The sequence below is a fragment of the Sycon ciliatum genome, chromosome 1 (genome assembly GCF_964019385.1).
Source record: "Sycon ciliatum chromosome 1, ocSycCili1.1, whole genome shotgun sequence".
Lineage (NCBI taxonomy): Eukaryota > Metazoa > Porifera > Calcarea > Leucosolenida > Sycettidae > Sycon > Sycon ciliatum.
The window spans coordinates 6,387,836-6,413,982 of NC_088643.1; the positions used below are offsets into that span (position 1 = coordinate 6,387,836).

Here is a 26,147-nt window from a genome sequence, read left to right on the forward strand (position 1 = left end):
TCATTTATCGATGACAATGCACGACCTACTTTAAGAAGTCTCTGAGCGCGATAGTGATACTGAAGGAGGGGAATCACTTTCGAAGTGGCATATGCAATTCTTTCGATAAGAAGTGTCTGATAGACTTCCGGAGAACCACATCGTTGCAACGACAGGTCTCTCAGTCTGTCGAGATGATCATTGCAGCTGTACCCTGAGTTTGATACATGAGGAGTCTGCTGGTGACGTGTTCGCGAAATATCATCTTTCTGCAGCTTGGGCAAGTGTTTAGTTGCGGCTGTTATAACTAACCGAACATCTTCCATGTAGAGATCAGTAAGCCTTTTCCCAGGGAAGCACCTCTCCACTTTGAACGTTCCCATTTTGGAAGACAGAAAGGGCAGAAACGGGATGGGGCAACGAGGTCCATACTGCATAGTATCCAATTCGATAGAAGGAAGACAATGGTTGATTCGTTCACACATAATCGGATCTAATCTAAGAACTGCTGTTGCCACATACAACGTTTTGCTGGTGTCAATGTACTTCAAGTCGGATGAATCCAACAATGGGCTGATTCCGTAGCGACGCTGTGCATGTAACACCAAAAAGAGAATGAAGCATCACAGCAATCATACTTTCAAGGACACTGCATAACATTGATTTGATTTTATAAAAAAGCTTTAAACACTGCGGATCAAGTTGGTGTTCTGGGTTCTCGACGGCTCATCAAATACGCCTTCACAGAACGACCATTCACAGCGCGACGTTTCACGGAAAGACATTTCACAGAGTGTAGATATAGCGACTGTTCACTTTGCCGAATATCAGGTTCACGGAAAACAGGTTCATCGAAAACCCGTCGCCGATGACATCGCTATACATGTAATTATATTGCATTCGAATCATTTATAGAATAAAAAGTTCAACGCATAACAGTTTCACCGAAAACATGCCGCTGATGTCATCGATATACATCATTATTTGAATCATGCGTTCGTTCGGCTGGGCGACGTTGCCGAGTGTATTGAGTCACTCGAAGCACTGGAAGCTGAATTTCCTCCTGAGGTGGAGCAAGTATTGATATACTTTGAAAAACTGTGAAGAGAGTACGATGTAGGACGGGAGCACTTCTGGAGCTCCTGCGCCGGCCTCAAAACGCGTCCGTGAAACCGGGATTCCACGACACAGAATTTGGTAAATGAAAAATCTATGAATATTTGTAGGACTCTGTGAGCAGTCACGTCTCGATGACTGATCACGATCTCCGTGACCAATCATTAAGCCACACACCAGTTTGAATCCCGATGACCAGTCACAAACAGCCGCGACTTTCTCTGTGAACGGTCAAATGATCCGCGTAAAAACATTACGACTCAACTGTGGGCATTCACGTGATCAACAAACTTTTTCCTTCACACTCACAGGCCCAGCAGTGAGCAAGAAAGATTTCGATCAACTCTCGATCTCCGTGTAGTCTACTTGTAGCTCTAGTCTGGTGTGTAGCCTTTTCCAAAAGGTGCTCTTTTAATTCGCACTTAGTGCTTTTCGCGTCCTTCAAAATATGCTGAAAAAGTGCTCTTTTTCAGTGAAAACATGCAAAAGTGCTCTTTTTATAGTGAAGCAAAGCCATGATACATGTTCAGATATGAACCCAAGGTGAGAAATGAATATGCACTCTTCCATTAATTTATGGGTCCACGAAAGGTAAAACAGGAAGTACAGTTCAAAAAACCCACTTTTTACAGCATTGTGTACACCGGGTACAAGCTTCACCACTTTGTTACTTGTTGCCCCCCCCCCCCCAAAAAAAGCGGCGTGCCAAGGCCCATGGAGCACTCGGAAACTATGATCGCATGCATGAGCAAACAGATTTTAGCAGTTTTTCAGCTAAAAAAGCTCTAAAGGGTGATATTCATCAAAAACGCAATAAAGGGCGAAAGAAACGGGCTTTTCTAAAAAGGGCGGAAACTGGCGAGCACCTTTGGGAAAGGGCTACTGGTGTGTGCGTTCCTCTCTAAAACGAAGAGTGATCGAACATCTAGCAGGTTTCTGATGAAATCTCTTTGGAGAGGACGTCCTGGCTAGTCGATTGTGCTATTCATCATCTTTGAAGAACAAACGTCGTCGTTCAGAAAAGCTTTTTTGGATTATTTTCAGTCAGGTAATTTGTTCTATGCCGATCTTGCTAAAACGGAGGCTGATATCAGCTGCTCCAGCATACAAGCAGCACTCGCTTTGTGTAATTGGAGAGGATGGGTGACAAGATTACGAAGTCAGAAGTGGACATCGTCGACGATGCAGAGACGAAAATATAATGAAGATGGAAATGAAAACATGTTCATCTCCAACACGGTACTGAGTACATCAAGCACCTTCGTGTGTGTAGCTCTGTCTTTCTTGTGGAAGACTCCACAGAAATACAATGTCCAGCTTGTTGAAACTGAATCTGTCTCTCAGTTGATGTCGGTCAGGGAAGACATCTATTCAAGACAGCATTGATCCATTCTCAAGAACCATCGCAAGAAAGTAAATCAAGTCATGGTACGGTTAGCAATGAGACTGACCATGTAGACTAGAGACGTGTGAGTGTCTTGTTTTGACTGCAGGAAACTGTATTTCAATATTGCGGCTCAACGTAATGCTTGCACAGTTTATTGCTTCGAACTCATCTCCATTGCTACTCCCAAAATAACTCTAACGGTAAAATTTGTTCATGTAACATTATGGTACATGATCTTTTTCGTTGTGCTGCTCTAGCGTGTATTATAATATTTACAGGCAGGCATAGTGGGATGGTCTAAGACCATGACTGAGAAAGAGAGGGTACCTGGTTCAAGTCCTGTTTGGAAGCGGAAAGAGTTTTTTCCGGCCGTGCTGCGACCCTTAGTTAATTGGGAACTCTGGCCTGGCACGAGGAAAACATGGGTTCAGTGAATGGGATTTTCGGTCTTTGACCACTTGCTGGTGAGCTGATCTACTCATCTCCCACCGCTTGAGGAGCTGCATCTGTGCCTTGATCCTTGAAGGGTGGTGGCGTTCCTATGGATGCGAAAAACTCGGTTTCCGGCCGAATCTCACGCGAACCGTGAAATCCAAAAATATTGCGTGCATACGAGTACTGTGTCCCGTTTAGTGTCTTCTTGTCAGTGTTTTTGGGCGATCCTCCACCTTCATTTGTCCATTGCGTATTTTGCCTTCTACTTATTAATAGAAATATTCACTCACTACAGCTTCTTGTGATGGCTGGTGCAAATGTAGCCTGCTATGCATGCTCGTTAGTGAGAGCAGCACCAGACATGTAAAAGGATAATTATGACTTCAGATTCTTGGCATTTTGTTCATTTTTCGTAATGAGATTTCGTGTCATAATATTATGTAAGCACATTTGCCTTGGCCGTATAAGAGGCTTGTAGCCATAATTATGACTGTAGGTCTGAACAGATGTTCTTGAACTGGCATGTTGCTTTGAAAAGAACTTTGGTTAGATAAGGTTTAGAATTGGGTGCCGAATGGCCTGGGGGAACTAATCAATCATCCTTATTGCCGTCACGCCATCGGGGACTAAATGAATAATAATGTTTGCGATCAGTATCACAACATGAGTACGGTTCTACGGTCTGCGCATCACTTCTTGGCTTGTGAATTGTATGAAAAGAGAAAGAATAATACAGATATACCTACATTCTGCATGTGACTACTCACAGGGAAATAGTGGTCACAACTGTACATTTCGCATGTAACTGTTCGTGTAGAATTATAGTGGTCACACGGCCTGTATTCTGCCTGTGACCCCTCATAGGGATTTATATTTTCCAGAGCAAGTCCTGCAGTACGAAGCACTCCGTGAGCAGTCACGAACTGTGTACTTTACGCATGTACATGTATGGTGATTTATGACTGGTCATGAGGCATTGTAACTGGTAAACTAATTTGTGACTGGTCAGGGAGGGGGGGGGGGGGGTGTGACTGTTTTGCTGGTCACGAGGACCGTGATTGGTCATGAGGCACGACTTGTCACTGAGTCCTCCATAATTATATTTCGTTGAATCGGAATTGGCGGTGAACAGTCCGTCTGTGAATTCCTTTCCGTGAAACGTCGTGCTGTGTACGGTCGTTCTGTGAACGCGTTTTCGTTTTCGGCAGATCCTCGTCTCGTCTTTGCTTCTCGACAATGTGGCCGTATCTTTTTCTTATACAGCTGTAGCGTATAGCGTATCCCCGTACGTTAGCATATCCCCGTACGTTACTGTATTCCCGTACGTTAGCATATCCCCGTACTGTATCCCCATACGTTAGCGTATCCCCGTACATTAGCGTACGGAGTCTGCCTTTGCATAAAAGCTGCTGCTCACGATTCTTTTATTGCCAATCAGTTAATTTAGTTGCCAGTTAGTTAATTTCGTTGCCAGTACATTTCAATTGCCAGTTACAGTGTGTTCACTGAGACCCGTGTGCATTTGCCTCCGAGAGAGACTGCGGCCCGCTACAAATTGGTGGCAGCGGTGGGATTCGAACCCACGCCTCCGGAGAGACTGGCTACACAGCCACTACTCTCCACCACACTTCGTAGTGGCTTTTCCAGAAACAGTGATAAAAAACACCAAGTTACACCGCCAAGAGCGCCAAACAAGAGAGCACTGTAGTCAGTGACATCATTCCATTTTCTTGCAAGTGTACATTTCATCATTCTTTTCACCTCCCCCCCCCCCCCCCCCCCCTCTCCCCATTACTTACCACACAGATAGCCTTGAATGTCTGCTCCGTCAGCAACAGTTTTCGTAGCTTCCGGGACACTCCGCAAAGGCGAAAAATTGACCTGACATCAAGGTAAGGTAGCAATGACTCGGACCACACATCGTAGATGACACTGTCGAGATTGTAGGAGCTTTCATTCACTAACTCGTGACGTTCATCAGGTGCATTCTCTTCCTCGTTACTAGATCCGTCCATGGAGTCCGCCGCATGCGCAGGAGTATGCTCGTTACTATTGGTGACGTCTTCTAACCGTAGATGGCCAGTTTCAGCATCTCTTTCTGACTGCTGAGGTTGTCGGACAGCACGTGACTCACGATGGTAAGGATGAGCATTGGTTTCTTCCAGCTCCGCTTTCGTCCAGCCCTGACTGGTTCTGTACATGCAATAATAAAATAGAAAAACTAAACTTTGGACCTTTACAGTTGAGCATTGAGGTGTTTTTGTTTCGGTTTTGTTTTGGTTTTGTGTTTTTGCCGTCACAATGTACCTGATAGGGTCAGTAAAAGAAAAGTCAGGTATGGCCATGAACATCAGAAAACGTGTTTGAATGTCAGAGCTAAAAAATAATAATAATTGTTTCGCACATGCTTTGTTTTGGTCACACTGAAACATCTCAGTAACATTATTTTACACTCTTGAAAACAATCAAGGGAAAGACAATAATCTCGGATACGGCGAGGGTATGTTCTGTGCACCAAGTCATTTCCTGGGCGATAAGCCTGCTGGCTTGCTTGATCAGTTCAACGTGGACTGGGTACGTTGCTTTTAGGGCACAATATTTTTGGTAGCACGGCAATATGATTTGTCACCATGGCTAGTATCGCTCACCCTAGCCCTGGTGACATCAATTTGATATGTTTCCCATTCTGCTGGAACGACTTCACCTCATTCAACCAGCCAGACAAAAAAATGGTTATACTATGCGGGTACAAAATAGAGGTTGCGACTTTGGCGATGATTTGTTTTAGGAATGGGTTTCCTCCTACACTGGAGCTCGCGCTATTCCGCCGACGGCTTGACACTTGACTGACTCACGACTGCCATCCAGAGAACACGAGAAGTCCATTATGGTATGCGAGGCTTCTTTTATTTATAGGTTTGAAGTCCTTCTTGGTAGAGAAGCCAGTAGCTATCACTAAGTATGACACAAAGACGACTTCTCCCACAAGAGGAGCAACCGCTTTGCATCCACGCAGTGCGCCAAGCTTAGGGCCGAAATTCTGTCCAGATATCTTTGCGTTGCAACTACATGTACTTGATCCAGCTTGTCAGCGTAAGGTAAGATTTTGACGACCTGCGATCGCGACTCCGCACTTGTACTTCATTAGGCGCCCTTGCCGCAACAGTAGAAGCAGTCTGATTTGACCGTTCCACACTGATCATATTCGCAGGTTTCAACTACAAACAATCCTCTTCTCTGAAACAAGAGCAAGAAATAATGCCAAAAAGCCCACCCGCTTCACTCTTCTTTGATGTACTTGCTAAGATGCCTCAGCTTGCATTTCCTCCAACATGGCCGCCTACCGCCTTTGGGTAATCCTGAAATAAAGATTTTACCCTGCGTCATGCGACTCGGGGGTCTGCGCCGCTTTGGCAAGATGTGCAACCACTCTACACTGTACACCCACAATAGGGGTGCAAAGCAATGCAAAGACAGCAATTAATTGCCCGAGTACCATTAGTAAGAGGATACATAAGTGGGTTTTGACTTGTGAGCAACACTGGCTGACACTCAATCACTGGTTTTCAAAAATCTTTTTCAGGAAGGTTGTAAGTTACATGTACTTGTCTGTTTTGGCGCCTGTGGCATATTAAGGGCGCGTTCGAATTGTCACCTTTGAATTTTCGAAAAGTTTCGATTTTCTGAAGAGGTGGCCTTATTATTGGCCTCTTCAGAAAAACGAAGTTCCTCGAAACTCCTCGAAACTCCACAACCTCATCCGATGGGAGAGGTGGATTAGTTCCGAAGAGTTTGGATTAGCTACGTCACGTAGTACGTGGAGATGGTTGATCTGATCGGACGACATCATCGCCTTGACAATTCTCCTGAAAAACTCTAAAATGATAGGCGCAAATGATAGAAACCGTTCTAATGGGACACTTCAACTAATCTCTTTTAAAATTTGTTCGAACAGTTGATGAAGACATTTTGAACGCCCCCTTAGAGTTGTTGGGTATCGTGCTATTTCCGAACATTTTTTTGGGATGTTTTGTGTTTTGTTAACTTCGTTTCTCCCTCGTCATAGTACATGCGTGGGTGAATTATTATCTGCTCGCAACTCTGCTCATTTTTAAACCCAAGTAGCCAGCATACCAAGTTCACTCCTGATGATGGCTATTTTTTATGACCGACACGTTGAAATACGTTTCCTGAAATATATTTGTTAAAAGCCGTCATTGAGTGTCAGCCAGTGTTGCTCACAATCCACTTTTCACGTATCAAGCTGCGTGACACGTCCCACAGGATCATAAAAGAGGACACATGTACTATAAAAGGGATGGATAGTGAAAATTGATGCTAAGACGAGCTTGGAGCAAACAAAACATTTGACTTGGCTGTGAAGCCAACAGAAAGAAACGAAAAGAAACCAAAAAGTCGTGGACATCCAGGAACGACACCATTTTTGGCTACCCGTGACTGTCGTGGAAGATACGTTTGACGTCAAGCTTGTCGTTTGCAAAGCTATAAGCTGGCCATGGGTGTGCAGTGTCGCAAAGAACTCAAGCAGCGGTGCAAATGCACGCAAGCAAACCGGCAAACATTGCAGTGTGATCAGTGGATGTCTCCACGTGATCAGTGGATGTTAGAATGTGATCAGTGGATGTTACCACGTGATCAGTGGATGTTACCACGTGATCAGAGGATGTTACCACGTGATCAGTGGATGTTACCAGACATAAACTACACGAACTCGATTTGTGCCGCATTATGAAGTTTTCGTTAGAGCAGATTTGAGAGCACTCCCTCTTCACGCCTGAGTAATCTGGGTACACTACTGCACAAACATGCAGTTGAAATACAGAACTAACAACAACCCTGGTTTGAGTGCTGGTGGTGACAATCAATGTTTCTTCTGAAATGTTTTCAGTTTGAACTGTTCCCTGAAACATATGACAATTGATAACACTGCATTCATGTTTGTCATGCATATTCTGAGTCTTGGAAGGCATCCAATCACAAGAGTAGAGTTACCCTGACTCACCTGATCTTCATCTTGCAAATTTGAGGCCTTTGATCGCATTAGCTATAGCCCAATCCGCCAGTTGACCAACCTAGAGCAAGGCAAACAACACCGTAATTGGCTGTTTTATGTACATTTCGAATGACTGATTAATTTCGAAAAACTCTTCACGCCAACAATTTTGACAAAGGGTTTAATGCACACACAATCTTAGCAAAGCGATTAATATTATTCTACATACTGATGAACGCTTTAAGTCGACAGTTAAACGGAACTTTGGTTTCTGATGATTGTTTTCTGCATTCAATTCATAGTTCCAGCTGTCTGGAGGGTAAACAGCAGGGTGAGTTTCGAAGTTTGAGCCATTTTTTTGCTTTGTTGTGTGTGGTTTGTAGCTTGTTTATGCACACTGTTCTGTGGCTTGTATTTAGACCTGAAACTCATACTATGATTCTTTGGCAATTTTTGAGATGTATTATTGTTTGAGGTTTCCTTCAAAAGCGTCCCCCCCCCCCTGCCACCCGAAAGGGAACCTACCTACAAAGGATGGGTGAAAATGGAGAGAGAGGGAGAGAGACTTGTACATGAATATATCTGAGATAATTTCTTTCTTTCGCAGAAACTTAGTAAAGGTATAAGTGGAATAAAACCATTTGGGTATAGTTGTCGTCCAAGAAGTGACCGATCTACACTAAATTTCTTATAACTTCAAAACTCAAAAGCTTTCTGTGAAATCGACCAAAAACTAGTACACTAGGAGCCCCCAATGCATCGATAAATCTCTACATTGAGTCCTCCTACATGAGCGTTGTAAGCATTCCCCAGTCATCTTTGAACTACTACATCACATTATGACAATAGCTTTCTTTCCGTGGCCCACTCTTTTGGTTGCTCATTAATATGAGTATAGTAAAATCTGGTATAGGCGACCTCTGGTTTTAGTGACCACCTGCTTATAGCGACCGTGTTTCCATGCATGGATACAGCGACCAACTGGCTTGCGCGACAAGCGAACGACTTTCTATGTACCAAGTGCCATATTGGACCTGCACACGGCACCAAAATTAACCAAAATTATTGGGCCTGGGCCCTCTTGGCTGGCCAGGTTGACTGCAACAGGGTTAAGTGCCCTCTTTTACGGGCAGAAAAGAAGATCGCACCTTCGGATATGTCAGGAAGACTGGGCATTCGAAACTAGCCTCAATCTCCTTGATTCAAACATATACAAAGGCTATAAGGTCCCAATCAGCAGCTAGTGTCGCTTAGCATTTACACTTAGGCCGATCATCTCCTCTAAGCTCAGGTTGAAATACAATCAAGTGGATAGTAAAGATTCAAAAGCGACTCGCTAATTGTTTGGTCCGTCAAACCTCAATTCGTAATACTCGCAAACTCCATTGAAGACACTTGCACATACGGTTCCCTCAACTTCTGTGTTCCAGTCGTATCTTCTCCATCCTTTTTAAAATGTCTTCACGTTTCTTGGTGATTGTCTTGAGCCGAGTTTGTGTCATTAAATTTTGGCAAAAAGAAAAGAGTTTGCTTATGTACAGACAACACATAAACTGCACATCCGATTTTCTTTCCCCACGACTACATGTTTTTGACGAGCCAAGCTGATAGTGTTAGCGCTGGTCGACGAAACATTTAACTGGTGCTTCATTCACCAGCAACTCGACGAACCATTGTTTCGGAGCAGACAATGATTACGAACAATGTGGGAACGCAACAAAAAATGTAAACAGATGTAAGGTCTCCTTACTGTCCGTGGCAGTCAGTCTTCGATCCGTCTGGGTGAGCTTCTGCCGCCTTGTACTTCAGTGTCCGGAGTGATCGCGACTATCAGTTACGACAATAACTGCTGCTGGCCCGCAACAACAACTGTAAATCTAGAAAGGGGGGAGTATAATATTATTGCAATTGGAAAGGAAAGCTCGGCTGTTTGAGCTCTTGTAAGCTAGAAAATACACGTAGCAACTGCGGCAAGACTCTTCGACGGACTCCTGTAAGGACGGACATCCATGTACGATGGTAGCGAATCAACTACAAGACTCGTAGTGACACATCAGCTAAGGACTTGGACCTTTTCAATCACACCACTACTCCAACGCGACTACTACTACTACTAGTACTACTACTACTGTTACTAGTGAGTAGTAGTAGCCACGCAAAATCACTCAATGGGGACCTAGCGGTGTACACAGCACTCGAGCGCGATGATGTCACAACGATAGTACGAACCTGCATGAGTTGCCCGGTGTAGAACAAAGAGACATGGGAAACCCTGCAAACTCCATCCTCAAAGCAAGTGGTCTCTTCGCTGCAAATTCATATCATCTCTATCCACCTCTCGGCTAGAATACGTCACTGTGATAGCTGATGTCTAATGGCTAATCCTGATGATGCAACCTGTCAGTAAAAATACGATTGAGAAAATAGGAATTTGCAGCGAAGAGACCACTTGCTTTGAGGATGATGTGTGTAGGGTTTTCCATTAACCTACCGTCGGTTCTTGGCCTCCTGTCAGTCACTCTAGCACTCTCCCACTCTGAATTGCCAGCATGTTTGCAACCTGATGATCAACTGAACGTTTATGCCCTGTTTACAAATCCTGCCATTGGCTTATTATCTCAATTACTGTCTTGTGGCCATATTTCTTTTGAACTTACAATACTAGCTCTCATCTCACGTACATGTATATTACTTACTCATTAAGGAGCGGAAAGCACCATGGCAACTTCCAAAAGCGGAACCACCGCTCGAGAGGAAGGTCAAATCATTTCCCAATCATCTTTGAATCACTACATCACATCATGACATTAATAGCTTTCTTTCCGTGGCCCACTCTTTTGGTTGCTCATTAATATGAGTATAGTAAAATCTGGTGTAAGCGACCTCTGGTTTTAGTGACCACCTGCCTATAACGACCATTTTTCCATGCACGGATACAGCGACCAACTGGCTTGCGCGACAAGCGAACGACTTTCTATGTACCAAGTACCTTATTTGACGTGCACACGACGACCAAAATTACCCAAATGCGCTCTCTAAAGACTCAAGAGCGACTCGGTAATTGTTTGGTCCGTTAAACCTCAATTTGTAATACTGGCTAACTTCATTGAAGACACGTTCACATACGGTTCCCTCAACTTCTGTGTTCCAGTCGTATCTTCTCCATCCTTTTTAAAATGTCTTCACGTTTCTTGGTAATTGCCTTGAGCCGAGTTTGTGTCATTAAATTTTGCCAAAAAGAAATCAGTTTGCTTAGGACTGTACTGACAACACATAAACTGCACATCCGATTTTCTTTCCCCACAACTACATGTTTTTGACGAGCCAAGCTGATAGTGTTAGCGCTGATCGACGACACATTCAACTGGTGCTTCATTCACCAGCAACTCGACGAACCATTGTTTCGGAGTAGAAAATGATTACGAACAATGTGGGAACGCAACAAAAAATGTAAACAGATGTAAGGTCTCCTTACTGTCCGTGGCAGTCAGTCTTCGATCCGTCTGGGTGAGCTTCTGCCGCCTTGTATTTCAGCGTCCGGAGTGATTGCGACCATCAGTTACGAGAATTACTGCTGCTGGCCCGCAACAACAACTGTAAATCTAGAAAGGGGGAGTATATTGCAATTGGAAAGGAAAGCTCGGCTGTTTGAGCTCTTGTAAGCTAGTAAATACACGTAGCTACTGCGGCAAGACTCTTCGACGGACTCCTGCAAGGACGGACATCCATGTACGATGGTAGCGAATCAACTACAAGACTCGTAGTGACACATCAGCTAAGGACTTGGACCTTTTCAATCACACCACTACTCCAACGCGACTACTACTACTAGTACTACTACTACTGTTACTAGTGAGTAGTAGTAGCCACGCAAAATCACTCAATGGGGACCTAGCGGTGTACACAGCACTTGAGCGCGATGATGTCACAACGATAGTACGAACCTGCATGAGTTGCCTGGTGTAGAACAAAGAGATATGGGAAACCCTGCAAACTCCATATTCAAAGCAAGTGGTCTCTTCGCTGCAAATTCGTATCATTTCTATCCACCTTTCGGCTAGGATACATCACTGTGATAGCTGATGTCTAATGGCTAATCCTAATGATGCAACCTAGCCGAAATTGGGATTGAGGAAATAGGAATTTGCAGCGAAGAGACCACTTGCTTTGAGGATGATGTGTGTAGGGCTTTCCATTAACCTACGATCGGCTCTTGGTCTCCTGTCAGTCACTCCTACATAACAGCATGGCTATTGGCGCGTATAAAAGGCTTTGGGAGAGATTTGTTTCAGTTGTAGCGAGTATCAGTAGCTAACACTACTACTAGTAGTTTCCGAGGCTTGCTTTTCCACTGAACATATTTCTGTTCTTCTCTAGATTTACTGATGTTGTTGCTTTCCCGCTATAGCTAGGCAAATACATTTGAAAGAACATACTGGCATATGCTTCTTTGACCTGGCGAAAGCCTTTGACACTGTTTGGCATAGAGGTCTGATTGCCAAGTTGGGTGCCTAAGGCATTGGTGGTAACCTGCTTTGTTTCTTTGAAAGTTACCTAACTGACAGGTTACAGGCTGTACGCGTCGGCAACACCCTCTCGTCTCCCCAGGCAATTAATTCTGGTGTGCCACAGGGGTCATTCTGGGGCCACTATTCTTTTTAGTCTACGTCAATGATCTACCGATTAGGCCTTGGCGGATAATGCCAGCAGAAAAATTGGCAGAATTCGGTACTTTTCTGGTAAGTTTCATGCATGTTTGGTATGTGGATAAAGAAATGGAGCAGAATTCGATGAATTGCCCGCCATAAGGTTTGTATGGTTCTGCCAATTTTTGTGCAAAAAAAGCAGAATCTGCCACCTTTTCGAGCATTATCCGCCAAGGCCTACTACCGATGTGTGTCCCTAATGTTTCACTGTTCGCCGATGACACCACAGTTTCCGCTTCCAGTAGTTGCAAGCAATTGCTAGTCAATGACCCCCAGAAAAAGATAAACTCCACCATTTCTTGGATGTCGACTTGGAAGCTGAGACCGAACACTAGTAAGACCAAAGTGATGTTCTTCTGTAGCGGTGCTAGTGATCAGTTCTGTAATGTGTCTTTATCATTTTCTGGCAGCTCATCGACCATAGAAATTGTCCATGAACATAAGCACCTTGGTATAATTATTGACGACTGTCTAATATGGGCTCCTCATGTAGACTATATTTGCAAGAAAACTAGTAGTGTTCTCGGCATACTATATCCTCATCGTTCTCATTTGCCAAATACATGCCGTTCTATGTTTTATCGCTCGTATCTATTACCTCTTTTCCAGTATGCATGTCAGTCTTGGTGTAGTCTAAGTCAACATCTTGTGAACAAACTTGAAATCCAACATAAATCTCTTCTTAAAATATTGTATTACGTGCAGCGTTTATTTCCTAGTCTTGAGCTCTATTGTATCAGCAATACTCAGCCACTGCAAGATAATCGCAAACAGCAGCTTTGCGTTTTGATCCACAGAGTTCGCCTAGGTAAAATTCCCATTCATCTCTCCGTATTCGATTGGTTTTCTCTGTCCCGGTCCACTCGTAATAGTCTCTCACTTCCCCGTGCTAATTCAGCCGCATTTACCAACTCTCCCCTGTTTTTGTCCTACAGCCTTTGGCTGCAACTTCCCCAGCATGTTAAGACATCAAAATGTCTTTCCAGCTTTAAAAATGCACTCCGATCGCATAATGTAGTACGATAGGATCTCATTGCTGGATTCTTGTCTATCCTTCTTTCTTCTCTTTTCTATATTCCTTTCTTTTCTTTTCTTGCCGTGGTTGGCTATCACCCCTCTCTCGCACTTTGCGTGCCAATTGGTCATGAACGTATTTCTATTTATCGCCGTGGTTGGCAATCACCCACTCTCGTAACATTGGCCGGTGTTTCCGCCGAGTCTTGAGATGTTGCAATAAATAATAATAATAATAAACCACGAGTTGAGTGAAATAAATAAATAAATAAATAAATAAAATAAATACACTGATTGTCGTAGTTGAAAGTCAAATTCTCTGCTAACTAGTACGAGGCTGCAGAATTCGGCAGAAGCTCACCTAGACGGATCGAAGTCTCTTACTACCACGGACGGTAAGTTGAACTGAAGGCTTGAACATCTGCTTACTAATTTTGCTGAATTATCCCGTGGTTCGCAAATATTTTTTTGCACTTAACATTAGGTGTTGGCGGATAATGCTCCGTAATATGGGATACAATTCTCTCAGTAATGCTCCACAAAAGGCCATATAATCCTCCAAATAATGCTGATAATGCTCCGCCGGATGGAATATAAACTCTGAACCTTGCAGTATCGGGCTAAGAAAAACGCTATAATATTGCACCCGTGCTATGCAACACAGAACGCACAATCTGGATCCGCCGCACACTCGGCTGAACTAACGGCCTCAGTAAGACCGGTGCCGGCTAGAGCCTTCCCAAGTCGTTTCTGATACGCCAAGAAGGACTCCTTGACCCGCTCTCTGCCTCTGAGTTTCCCTCTCCAAACGGGACTTTCCTTGTTTGTGTCTCGCGGTAGCAATATGGGACATGATTATATTCTTCTTCCCTGACAATGTTGTATGGCATGCCAGGCACACTTACTTGCCACAGTCGCTTTTGAGCGGCTCCGCACCCGTGTTTCGGCACTGATGGCCACTTCAGTGCTCTGTCCATGAGCTACTCGCGTCCTTTTGGAAACATTTTCAGACTTGGTAGTAGCTGTTTTCTGAAAAAACCGCTTCCTCGCTATCGCGGCAGGATCTGCAGTTTCCAACTCGACGACGTCACTGTCATCAGAGGATTCCGCCAAAAGCTCATCTGGAGGAGGCCCAGCTTCCTCCCAATCCAAAGAACGGCATCGCGGCGTGTCAGCCATCAGCGTTGGCTGCTAGTCTTACACAATGGTCAATGTCCGGTGAAAGTCCAACGTTACTCTTCGACAAAGACATGGACTCTTGCTTCGATGAAAAATGTTTTTTGTAACATTGTGGATGGTAACCGGGTAAGGTCTGGAATGTGTGCGTGTGTGCACCTCCACCGTTCCATGCTGGCTCACATTTTGTTTCGTTGGTTCGGCGTTGTTACCTGGATCTTCAAAAAGTAAGTAATTAGTTGCTGGCCGAAGATAGACTTCCGGGACCGGAAGTTTCTGCGAGAGTTGCCTCACTGTGCTGGACCAAAGCTAGCTACTAAGCTAGCAGTATACTGCATGCAGTATACTGGGCCTGGCACTGCGTGCCACGATCTGTTTGGTACCATGCATGATGTGTGCGGTGGTCTATCGCTTGTACTACTTTTGTAGTAATCATGGTAATACATCGCGTATAGTAATAAATGTTGCCAATCAAAGACCAACGCTATAGCCGATACGAATCTGTACATGACGATGTGTGTAGATCTACTATGCAGTCATGTAGAACGTCGTATAATGCCATTTGTAGCCTCGTAATGCTTTATAATGCTCGTAATGCTCCGGGTGGTGTATAATGCTCGATATAATGCCGGCATTATCCGCCAACACCTACTTAACATCGTCTTTGCATTGGTTGGAGGTGCAAGTAGTGTGCTGCCTCGAGTACTGTAATTGATCACGTGATGGAACAGTTCAAAAGCCAGCAGAGAGTGAGCGAGAAGGTGAGAGAGTCCCTTTTTTGCGACTCTGGTTTCACGTTTTTTTTTCTACAAAATCCACATATCTCCAGACACTGGGGGGGGACGTTCAAGCACAGTCAACAGCAAGATGTAGGTGCAAACCAGCGACCATGAATATCAGGGGAGCACACTGAGAATAGGAAGACCGCCAAACTCTCAGAGGGTATGATGCTGGGGAATAAACTGAGAACAGCCTGTACTAGGCTGTAGTCTAAAAGAACTTATAAACGCACTCAAGTATGGGGCGGCTCACAAAGGGCGAAAGGCGTAAAGAATTTTTTCAGTCGAGACGTAGCAGGATACAGTAGTGTTATCTTTTCGTTGGCTGAGCGCGTAGCGAATGAAACGAAAAATGTATTTTTTGCTAGCATTTTCACCATAGTTACGGCACCAGGGTTGCGTCAGCTGGTTTTTTTGTCAGTGTTCTCAAACTTTTCTCTTCATCGTGGTCTTTCTCTTTTCGTTGTAGTTTGCATTTTTGTTCGTCCGTGGAAGAGCTTGACGAGAAGTCGAAACTCGCCGGTAGGCATGGGCGGGTCATGCTAGTTATTTGCTGCGATAATGCTAAAGGCAATGCTCATAATATGAGGATATAATGCCACTTATTATGCTCACACTTCCCTATAATGCCAGTTTGAAAGTTGGAAAAGTCGATTTAAGAAGGCCGTCTTGGATCAAGGCCAAAGCGTAGAAGAAAAATACTTAAAGGGGAATTTAATGCAAAAATCAACATTTCACCAGTTGTAGTCTTCGGGATGCTGAGTCGAATGGTCTTGGTCCAAGAAAGCTGAGACGCTCCTTTCCTACTTGAATCCCAATCGAACTCGCGCACTTCCACCGAAACTGGGTGACTGCGCCGTACGAGATGGGGATTTGTATGCAAAATGTCACTAAAAGCGCCATTTCGTTCTTATAAAAGCACGGATGACCGCGATTGGCCCATATGTTGTAGTCTATTGGACGCTGATTCGACTGGTTTCGGTCCGAAAAGGCTGCGATGCAGCGTTCGCCCCTAATTCCCAATCGAACATGGTTGAACAAGCGGTCACGTGCTCCTGGGTGCCAAAATCAAATGGTCACCACGCCAGCAGGCGACAACATTCACACCAAGGTTCAACTCGAGTGACAGGACTGCACCCAAAAAAGGTCAAAACAGGCTGTAAGTTGTACAGAAAAAAGCGGACCCGGTCCGCCTCACCTGGAGCTGTGGGTACGGCCCCAAAGCGTATCCGTGCAGGCAACGTCGAGGAGCAAGGACCTGCTCCGGATCCCTTCATGGTGGATTCCCCGGAGCTTGCGGGCTCCCCGCCAGCTTGGTTCGCGCAGGCCCTCGGACAGCTGTCTTTCTCAGTGCCTTTGACATCCCCTCCGATCACATCGTCGTTGGCTCCCCCCATGTCCCCCGAATCGCCGTCTTCGCCGTCCAACTGACCGTTGAAACTGCAACACCCACAGGACAAGATCCAGGAGTTGAGGATATTGTCTGAAACGGGTCCCGCCCCAAACTCCAGCAAACAAAACCCTCGCTCGTACTCGTAGCAAAAAAATGCTGCGAACAACAGTTTGAACTAAAAATCGAACTGTTCGCAACCAAGGACAGCGCCAAGCCCCAGGTCGGTGCAAGACACCAGGAAGGCGCTATGTCATCTATCGACCATTGCGCGACCCTGATATACACATGAAACAGACTTCTGAGAATTGCGGAGGAAAAGTATGGGATATCGTGTAGATGATTGGATGCTGGTGATGACACACGCAAAAAAGGCAGGACGAAGAACCATGCCATCTCCAGCAAAAGCAGTGACCACTGCAGTGCCTACATTGTACAGTAGCCTACCGCCGCAGCTGTCACTGTGCATTCAGCCGTCGCCAGCCGCGAGATCTCGAGGCCAGCGGACGGATCGTGGCGTGCCGCCAGTGATTATCCAGATATGTTGCTTTTATTGTATGGCAAACTGTGAGCTGGCGGCATAACTGTGTTTTGAAATGAGTGTGCTCCGCATAGTGTGTTGCCGGACAAGTCCTGTTGTATCTGTCTTACTGAACGCATTGTGCGTTATGCTATGTTGGAACGGTCTTGCCTGACGAGTGCATCGTGCACTGAGTGTCGGCGATGATTCCTGGTGTAACTGACAAGCACAATAGGCATTGTGCGCTGTGCTGTAAAGCTGTGTTTCTGGATGAGTAAACTTCTCATACAGTTTGTTGGTGGACAAGTCCTGTTGTATCTGTCTTACTGGATGAACGCATTTTGCGTTGTGCTATGCCAGAACTGTCTGACTTGAGGAGTGCATTGCGTGCTGAGTGTCAGCGTTGATTCCTCCCTTCCTTTTCTTCTTTTAATGCTATTTTCCGTGGTTGGATTCACCCTTCCTTTCTTGTGTTGGCTATGTATTATTATGTGCCATGAAGTGGAGACGATAAAATAAATAAATAAATTGTGGCCAGCAGTTTGTGGCCGGCTGTCTTTGATGGTACGGTACGGTACGGGACAGATACGGGATAATGCCAGACGAAGGTCCGTCCGCCACAAACAAACAAAAACACACCAAGCTGTGTGGACCCTGGCTAGCGCCAGACGTTACTGAAGTAACGTCTTCTGCATAGCTACGGGAATAAATCAATCTGTAGCGGCATTGCACTGGGTGCATTGTAAGGCGGATTGCCAGAAACCGACACAACATAACGTGGTCAGACAATTGCTCACTGCTGCAAGACGTCTTTGTGCCTGACCAATCAGTCGCCGCTCACCCTTGAGGTCGGTGGTGTTCAACAAGGTCGTCGCCACACTGGCTACCCCTACCGCCCCGTTGCAGGACGGGCAAACAGCAGCGTTGTTTGTCCCCGACTTTACTGCTCTGCTTCGCTGGGACGATCTGCAACGCCTCACGCCTCAGGATGTCTCCATTTGCGGCACGCATATGTCCCTCCGCCTGCGACAACTCAAGAATGACCAGTTGCGCCAGGACGATGTGGTCATGGTGAGCCAGCTGGAGCAGCAGGGTACTACACTATGCCCTGTGTCGGTCATAGAGGGTTTCTTGGAGAGAGCACGGCATGTATCCGCTCAACCTCTGTTTGGCAAGGTCTCCGCAGCAACCCACCAGTCATGTCCGCGGGGAAAGATGACATACGCCCGGGCGCGCAAATTGATTCACATGGCTCTCGCCCGCGTAAGTGAAGACCCCGCAGGGTAGGGCACGCACAGTCTCCGCTCGGGGGGAGGGGGGCGGGAGCAACGGCAGCGTCCAATGCTGGCGTGCCAGAGCGCCTTCTTCAGCGGCAGGGGGGTTGGGGGTTGGAAGTCATCCATATGTACATGTACATGTATGTGGAGGATTCCCTCAAGGTCATGCTGTCGGTGTCTCGCGCTATACTGCACCAGTGACTATCGGGTCGGCTATCCTTTCCGTCGTGAATGAACAAAGACCACACTTCTATTGTGATCTGTATCTTGCTGTTGTGTGTGGGTGTGTCTGCGGTGTGCGCAGAGGCCAGCTAGCTGGCAAAAAGTGTTATTTTTCGTTGGCTGAGCGTAGCGAATGAAACGAAAAATGTATTTTTTGCCAGCACTTTCACCATAGTTACAGCACCAGGATTGCGTCAGCTGGATTTTTGTCATAGTTCTCAAACATTTCTCTTCATCGTGGTCTTTTTCGTTTCGTGTAGTTTACCACCCGCCCTCCCCTTTATTCTCACTTCTGGATAGGTCCTGCAGGCTACGTTTTTCATCTATCTGATGGGGATATTCTAACCGGTGTTTCCTCAGGGATGTGCCTCCGCCGGGGTCCTGGTTTTTTTTCCGCCAGCTTCGGGCTGGTTAATTATCCGGCGGCTCCATTCACCTCAGTGGTTCACTTTTTGCATCATGTTGGTCTGGTACCTACGTGCAACGTTACATGTATATGTGTGTGAGGTGGCATGCCCTTCTTCTTGCTCATGTATACACTACGCTAAGTGCTCTTCCATCTTCCACCGTGAGTGAGCAAAGACCACACTACATGTACTAGTACAGTCCGTATCGCCTATAAGGTTGGCGGCTATAGTAATATACCGGATATAGTGATCAATTTCTCAAATTCATTTTCATTTGCCATAACTAAGTATACACAGTTATCGCGTATAGTAATAATCGTCTATAGTAATATATCGCCTATAGTGATCAAATTCATATTTCAAAAGACGTTTATTACACTATCTTTGCATCAGTTATAGTGATTGATGTAAAATCAAGCGATGTCAGAGTAGAACATGGTGTTCCTTGTTCGTGAAGAACTTGTCCAGTGAGTGTGGTTTGGTGAGTTTTGCTTGTACAAGTTGCCAAAATACGCCTCCATCATGAGGAAATCCTGATTTTGTGTGTCATGAGCTACAGCCAGCTACATGTACATGACATTGTACATGTACATGTATGTAGTGCGTACATGTATGTGCACGGCGCGCTGAGTCGTTTGACACCCCACTCGCATACATTGCATGCAGTATCGGTCATAGTGATATATCGCTTATACTGATAAAATGCTCAAAATCAAACACCAACGCTATAGGCGATACTGACTGTACTACTGTGATCTGTATTTTTCTGTTGTGTGTGGGTTATGTCTGCGGTGTACGCAGAGGCCAGCTAGCTGGTAAAAATTACTGGTGCTGTATAGCAGGTACATGTACATGTATCTGCCAGTACGCGTCAAAAAGATATGACTTGAAAATTCAAAAAACAAAAAGAGAATACTGTAAATAATAGCTATGAAAAGTATGAATGCCGCTGACATCACCACGCAACTTGACAATTTGTTCAAGGTTTGGTTTTGTGTGTTTCCAAAATCGATTTTCACGCTCCGATCATCAGTGGAAATACGGAACTAAAGAAATCGTTGTATATGCGCCTCGTTAGAATAATGGCTTTTACAGTACTACGCAACATAACGAGCAACTCTGGTTAGCGATCATTGCCAGACCCCCGTATGATTTGTTTTTCACTCACAAAGCAACTGTTCAGTACATGGGGTAGTGGTCTACCAGAGCAATCACACTCACCACCGTAGTGGTTTTCCAGAAATGAGTAGAAGCAAAAAACACACTCCCAGCCACATAATAGATAAAACGCCGAAAAAATCTAAATCCATCAAAGAACCGCCAGCAAGCGTGAGAAAAGGCCGCAAAATCAAGTGAAACAGCATGGCCAGTGGTGAGCATGGGTGACTGGGCAGCAGGGGAGCGCCTGAAAACAATGACTCCCTACATTCCTAGCCGCGACCCCTCATCCGTGCTAGAGGAGAAACACGCCTTTCGGCCAAAAAACCTTTCTATTTCATTAATTCCTGCCCCGCTGCCAGTCGGACCCAAGAATAGAGACAGCAAGAAATTGTATGTAATAACCGGTGTATGGCATCATCATAAGCCACACACGTTGGCATAGAATGTCAAGAAGAACAGCGGAAGACCCACATAAACACCAGAGAGGGTGGGCGGGCAACTTCAACTACCACGAGGAAAAACAAAGACGGGAAAAGTCTGAAGAAAAAATTGACTGTCACTACCAGGACTCGAACCAGGGACCCTCGCTTGTAGCTAGCGATGCTCTAACCACTGAGCTATGGTGTAGTCGTCATCCCAGCAGAGACTGTCCAACATTCTCTTCAGACTTTGTAGCCCACACTTCCTGTGAATCCACACAGGCGGGTCCATATTATTATTATTATTTTAGCAACATACACCAGGGATCAATGGTATTAAGGACTACACACAGGAGAGAGAAAGGGGAAGTTGGGTTCAATGGCATTCCGAGTTTCACATAGTCATGACCATCAGGCAACGGATGGTTCCAAAACTCCAAAACGGGCAGCCTGAACATAAGAGGATAAAGATGGGGAACCATAGCGTACGAGTTAGGCGCAGGCGGGATGTTGCCAAGTCTTTAGTCTCGGGGATATGCAACAGCAGCAGTTCTGGCACTCTGGTGGTTTGAATACATGGTATGTACTAAGAACTAGATTATAATTTTAACAGTCAATCACCTCAGCATACGTTGTAAAATGTTCCAACAGATCCTTTTGGTTGTCACAGTTGTCGCTGTGGTTGAGACTCAACACGTTTCTGAGATGCTTGCCCAAACCTGAGTAGAATTGTGTCAATCCGAGTTCGGTTGTGATCCCCTGCATATCTCTGAGCTTGCGGTACCTCAGGCAAACCATGAAGTAGTCCTCCAAAGATAACTCTAGCTGATTCATGACGTACAGCTGCAATGTGGAATGCCGCGTACAGGCGCTCAATGACGATGTCAAAAAGAAATCAGGACTCTGGGCATCTGCTCCTGTACACAACAAACCCAGGTATTGCAGTAGTGAAGGGAAATGCTCATTTATCTTTGACAATGCCCGAACTACTTCAAGAAGTCTCTGAGCGCGATAGTGATACTGAAGGAGGGGAATCACTTTCGAAGTGGCATTTGCAATTCTTTTGATAAGAAGTGTCTGATAGACTTCCGGAGAACCACATCGTTTTAACGACAGGTCTCTCAGTCTGTCGAGATGATCATTGCCGCTGTACCCTGAGTCTGATTCATGAGAAATCTGCTGGGGATGTGTTCGCGAAATATCTTCTATCTGCAGCTTGGGTAAGTGTTCAGTTGCGGCTGCTACAACTAACAAACCTTCTAAGTAGGGAGTAAGATGCATTGACATAGGGAAGCAACTCTCCACTTTGAACGTTCCCATTTTGGAAGACAAAAAAGGCAGAAACGGGATCGGGGAAGAAGTTCCATACTGCATAGTATCCAATTTGATAGAAGAAAGACAATGCTTGTTGATTTGTTCACACATAATCGGATCTAGTCTTAGAACTGCGGTGGCCACATACAAAGTTTTGCTGGTGTCAATGTATGACGAATCCAACAATGGGCTGATTCCGTAGCGACGCTGTGCATGTAACACCAAATAGAGAATGAAGCATCACAGCAATCATACTTCAAAGGACACTGTATAACATTGATTTATTTTCATAAAAATCTTAAAACACTGCGGATCAAGTGAATGTTCTGGTTTCTGGACGGTTCATCGAATACGCCTTCGCAGAACGACCATTCATAGTATGTTTCACGGAAAGACATTTCACAAAGTGTCAGATATAGGGTTATGCGACAGTTCACAAAATCCATTTTCGCCGTGTGACGTTTCACAGATTCCCAACTCACAGAATGACACTTCACAGAGTGCCAGTCTCACAGAATGCACTATTCACCGACACCCAATTCAACGAAAACCCAGTTCACAGACGGTGTCCCGACATATCACTGAACGACAATTCACCAAGCGACAGTTCACCGACTGACAGCTCACCGAACGACAGCTCACCGAATACCCAGTTCACAGAATGCCCATTTCACCGAATGCACAACTCACAGAAGGACAGTTCACCGAGCGGCCAATTCGCCGAACAGACATTTCACCGAAAGAAAGAAAAAATAAAGAAGGACGGAGAGAATTTTGAATTTTTAAATATATTTCAAGGAATACCTAGAGGCCATTAAGCCTATCGAGGCGGTCTCCATTTGTGTACAGAGGTGAGCAGATCAATGAAGAACAATAGACAAGCAGCGAACATGTTGCAATTACTCCACAACCAACGTTTAAGAATTTTGAATTTTCAAATGTACTGATATTTTACACCCAAAACGTACTAAATTGAACCCAATACTGTTGATGTTTCAACCAGCTAACACAGTGTTTTACTCTTACCAGTGGTGATGATTGGAATAAGGGATTAATTCAGTAAAAACTCGCTGCTTTTCAGAGCTATTCTTCCATCTTTGCAATTTTTGTGCTTACCATTTTGGTCATTTTGGTCACAACTTAACCGTGGAAATGTAGTAACTTTTGCACGCAAACCTGACACATGCACTGGTTATGCGACGTCTGACTGTACATGTACTGCATTTGCCACATAACGTGCAACCAGCGCCAGTACGTCAGTGCCAGCATTTCAGCCCTGCAAAACTGAGCGCCAGTGAAGTTAGTTAGCCTGACTACAAACCAGTCATTACAATTATTTTAAAGTAGAATTTCGGTGAGCTGTCTTGTCGGTGATATAGCCATTCGGTGAAATATCTTTCTGTGAAGTGTCTTTCGATGAATTGTCCAGTCGGTGGATTGTCCATTCGATGATTTGTCTTTCGGTGAAGTGTCTTTCGGTGAAGTGTCGTTCGGTGAATGGTCGGTAAACCGTCAAAAAGGTAGTCTGTGAAATGTCATTCAGTGAACTGTCGTTCGGTGAACTGTCATTCTGTGAATTGGGTTTTTGTGAACTGTCGGGACACCCAGCTTCAGTGACTGGTCATTTCGTCGAAAATCTGGTTCACAGAAAACAGGCCCTTCCTCTACAGCATGTTGACGGAAATTCGGTCCACAGAATTGCAGTTCCGCCGAATAGCAGTTTCACCGAAAACCTGTCGCCGATGACATCGCTATAGTTACATGTAATTATATCGCATTCGAATCATTTATGGAATAATAAGTTCACCGCATAATCGTTTCACCGAAACCATGCCGCTAATGCTATCGATATACATCATGATTATTTGAATCTTTGCGTTTGTGTGAACCCGTCGAATTTTGGGTTTTTTTTGTTTGTTTTTTGCGTTCATTCGGCTGGGAGACGTTGCCGAGTGTTTCGAGTCACTGGAAGTTGACTTTCCTCCTGAGGCGGAGGAAGTATTGACATACTTTGAAACTTACTACATCGGCGGCCTAAGAGCTAATGAGACCAGTACAAGAGTGGCGAGCAAACATGCCAGCAGGGGTTGCGGTTATGAATTTTTTTAATTGTTTTGATGTTGTCATTGTTGTCCCCCTGCTTACTGTTGCTGTTATGGTTTCACGCGCTTCTGCGTCTTTCTACTGAAATGTACGTGTGGAAATATTGCCTGTGTCGGTGACGGAATCGTTGGGCGTGGCGTACAGTCTGTGAATTGACTTTTAGATTTGACGCTGCACTGTGTAACTGGTTTCGGTGAGACAGGTCTTCTGTGCATCGGTCTGTCGGTGTGGAATGCATGCTGTGAAACGTCTTTCGAAGACACGTCATTCTTCGAACTGTCCTTCTGTGAACTTGTTTTTGGTGAACAGGCGATATCCCATGAGTACAATAATTTATGACAGATTCAGATCGTCCATTTCTATGTGCCGAAAGCCTTGTCTCTCCCTTCATCTTGAAATTCTTAGGTTACTATGGAAACTGCATGACCCAGTTGCTGTATATATAATACAGCTTTGATGGGGGTGAAGTAATGATTTTAAAAACGTACACTACGTAAACGAAATGATATAGCAATTTGCGCCAACCACGAGAGGAATGAAACCAATGACATCATTTCTTGCAAGTGTACATTTCACCATTCTTCAAGTTCTCACCTCCCCCCCCCCCCCCTCTCCCCATTACTTACCACACAGATAGCCTTGAATGTCTGCTCCGTCAGCAACAGTTTTCGTAGCTTCCGGGAAACTCCGCAAAGGCGGAAAATTGACCTGACATCAAGGCAAGGTAGAACTGACTCGAACCACACATCATAGGCGAGATGGTCAAGGTTGTTAGAGCTTTCACTCAATAACTCGTGATATTCACCAAGTGCATTCTTTTCCTGAATGCGAAATCCGTCTCCTGACTGTAGATAGCCAGTTTCATCATCACTTTCTGACTGCTGAGGTTGTCGGACAGAAGGTGCCTGAGAACAGTAGCGTTGAGCATTGGCTTCTTCCAACACCGCCTTCGTCCAGCCCTGACTGGTTCTGTACATGCAACAATACAAAATCAAAACGCTGAACGTTGACAGTTGGGCATTGAGGTTTTACACCACAATGTACCTGATATGGTCAGTAATAGAAAAGTGAGGAATGACCATGAACATCAGAAAACGTGTTTGAATGTCAGAGCTAAAATATTCCTCCTAGTTGTACATCCTTTTTGTCGACCTCAGAAAGGTGTACGACTCAATTCCCCATCATGCGTAGTGGCTGGTTTTGGAGAGAGTTGGTGTGCCGCAGCATATGCCCGGCTTATTCCGGAGTCTCCACGACGGCATGGAGGCCGGGGTGCGGTTGTGTTCGGTTGTCGCCTCGTGGCATTCCCGATCGACTGCGCCTGTTGTAACTCTGCGCTACCGCAACGGACAGAAAGTTGTTGGAGATCGGTGGGACAAATCGAAACTGCTGGAGACCGAGATAACGGAGTCGCAATTTGCAGACGATGCAGCGCTTTGCGCACTGTCTCCGAGTCAGTGATATTCCTTTGACATGTTTCAGATTTTGCTTTAAAAACTTCACCTAGCCAGACAAAAAATGGTTGTACTGTGCGAGGCTTCTTCTATTTATAGCTTTGAAGAAGTGGTTCGCGAATTACCTGACAGATCGCAGGCAGCAAGTTACAGTCGCTTCGGCCACAAGTGGTGCTCTTGACTGCATCTGTGGTATGCCCCAAGGCTCCGTCTTGGGGTCTGTTCTCTTTAACGTCTACACCCGTGATGTGAAATCGGTCTCATCGCCAATACC

At 45.2% G+C, this 26,147-nt stretch overlaps 2 long non-coding RNA genes across 2 annotated transcripts; both read right to left on the minus strand.

The window, feature by feature from the left end:
- Positions 1–4,726: 4,726 nt before the first annotated feature.
- Positions 4,727–9,888, minus strand: LOC135806805 (uncharacterized). Its single transcript, XR_010551285.1, has 3 exons — positions 9,682–9,888; positions 7,941–8,010; positions 4,727–5,110 (listed from the first exon to the last, which is right to left on the minus strand). It is a non-coding gene; the product is annotated as an uncharacterized LOC135806805 (long non-coding RNA).
- A 10,697-nt stretch (positions 9,889–20,585) lies between these two features.
- LOC135806806 (uncharacterized) lies at positions 20,586–25,247 on the minus strand. Its single transcript, XR_010551286.1, has 3 exons — positions 25,046–25,247; positions 22,465–22,523; positions 20,586–21,919 (listed from the first exon to the last, which is right to left on the minus strand). It is a non-coding gene; the product is annotated as an uncharacterized LOC135806806 (long non-coding RNA).
- Positions 25,248–26,147: the final 900 nt, after the last annotated feature.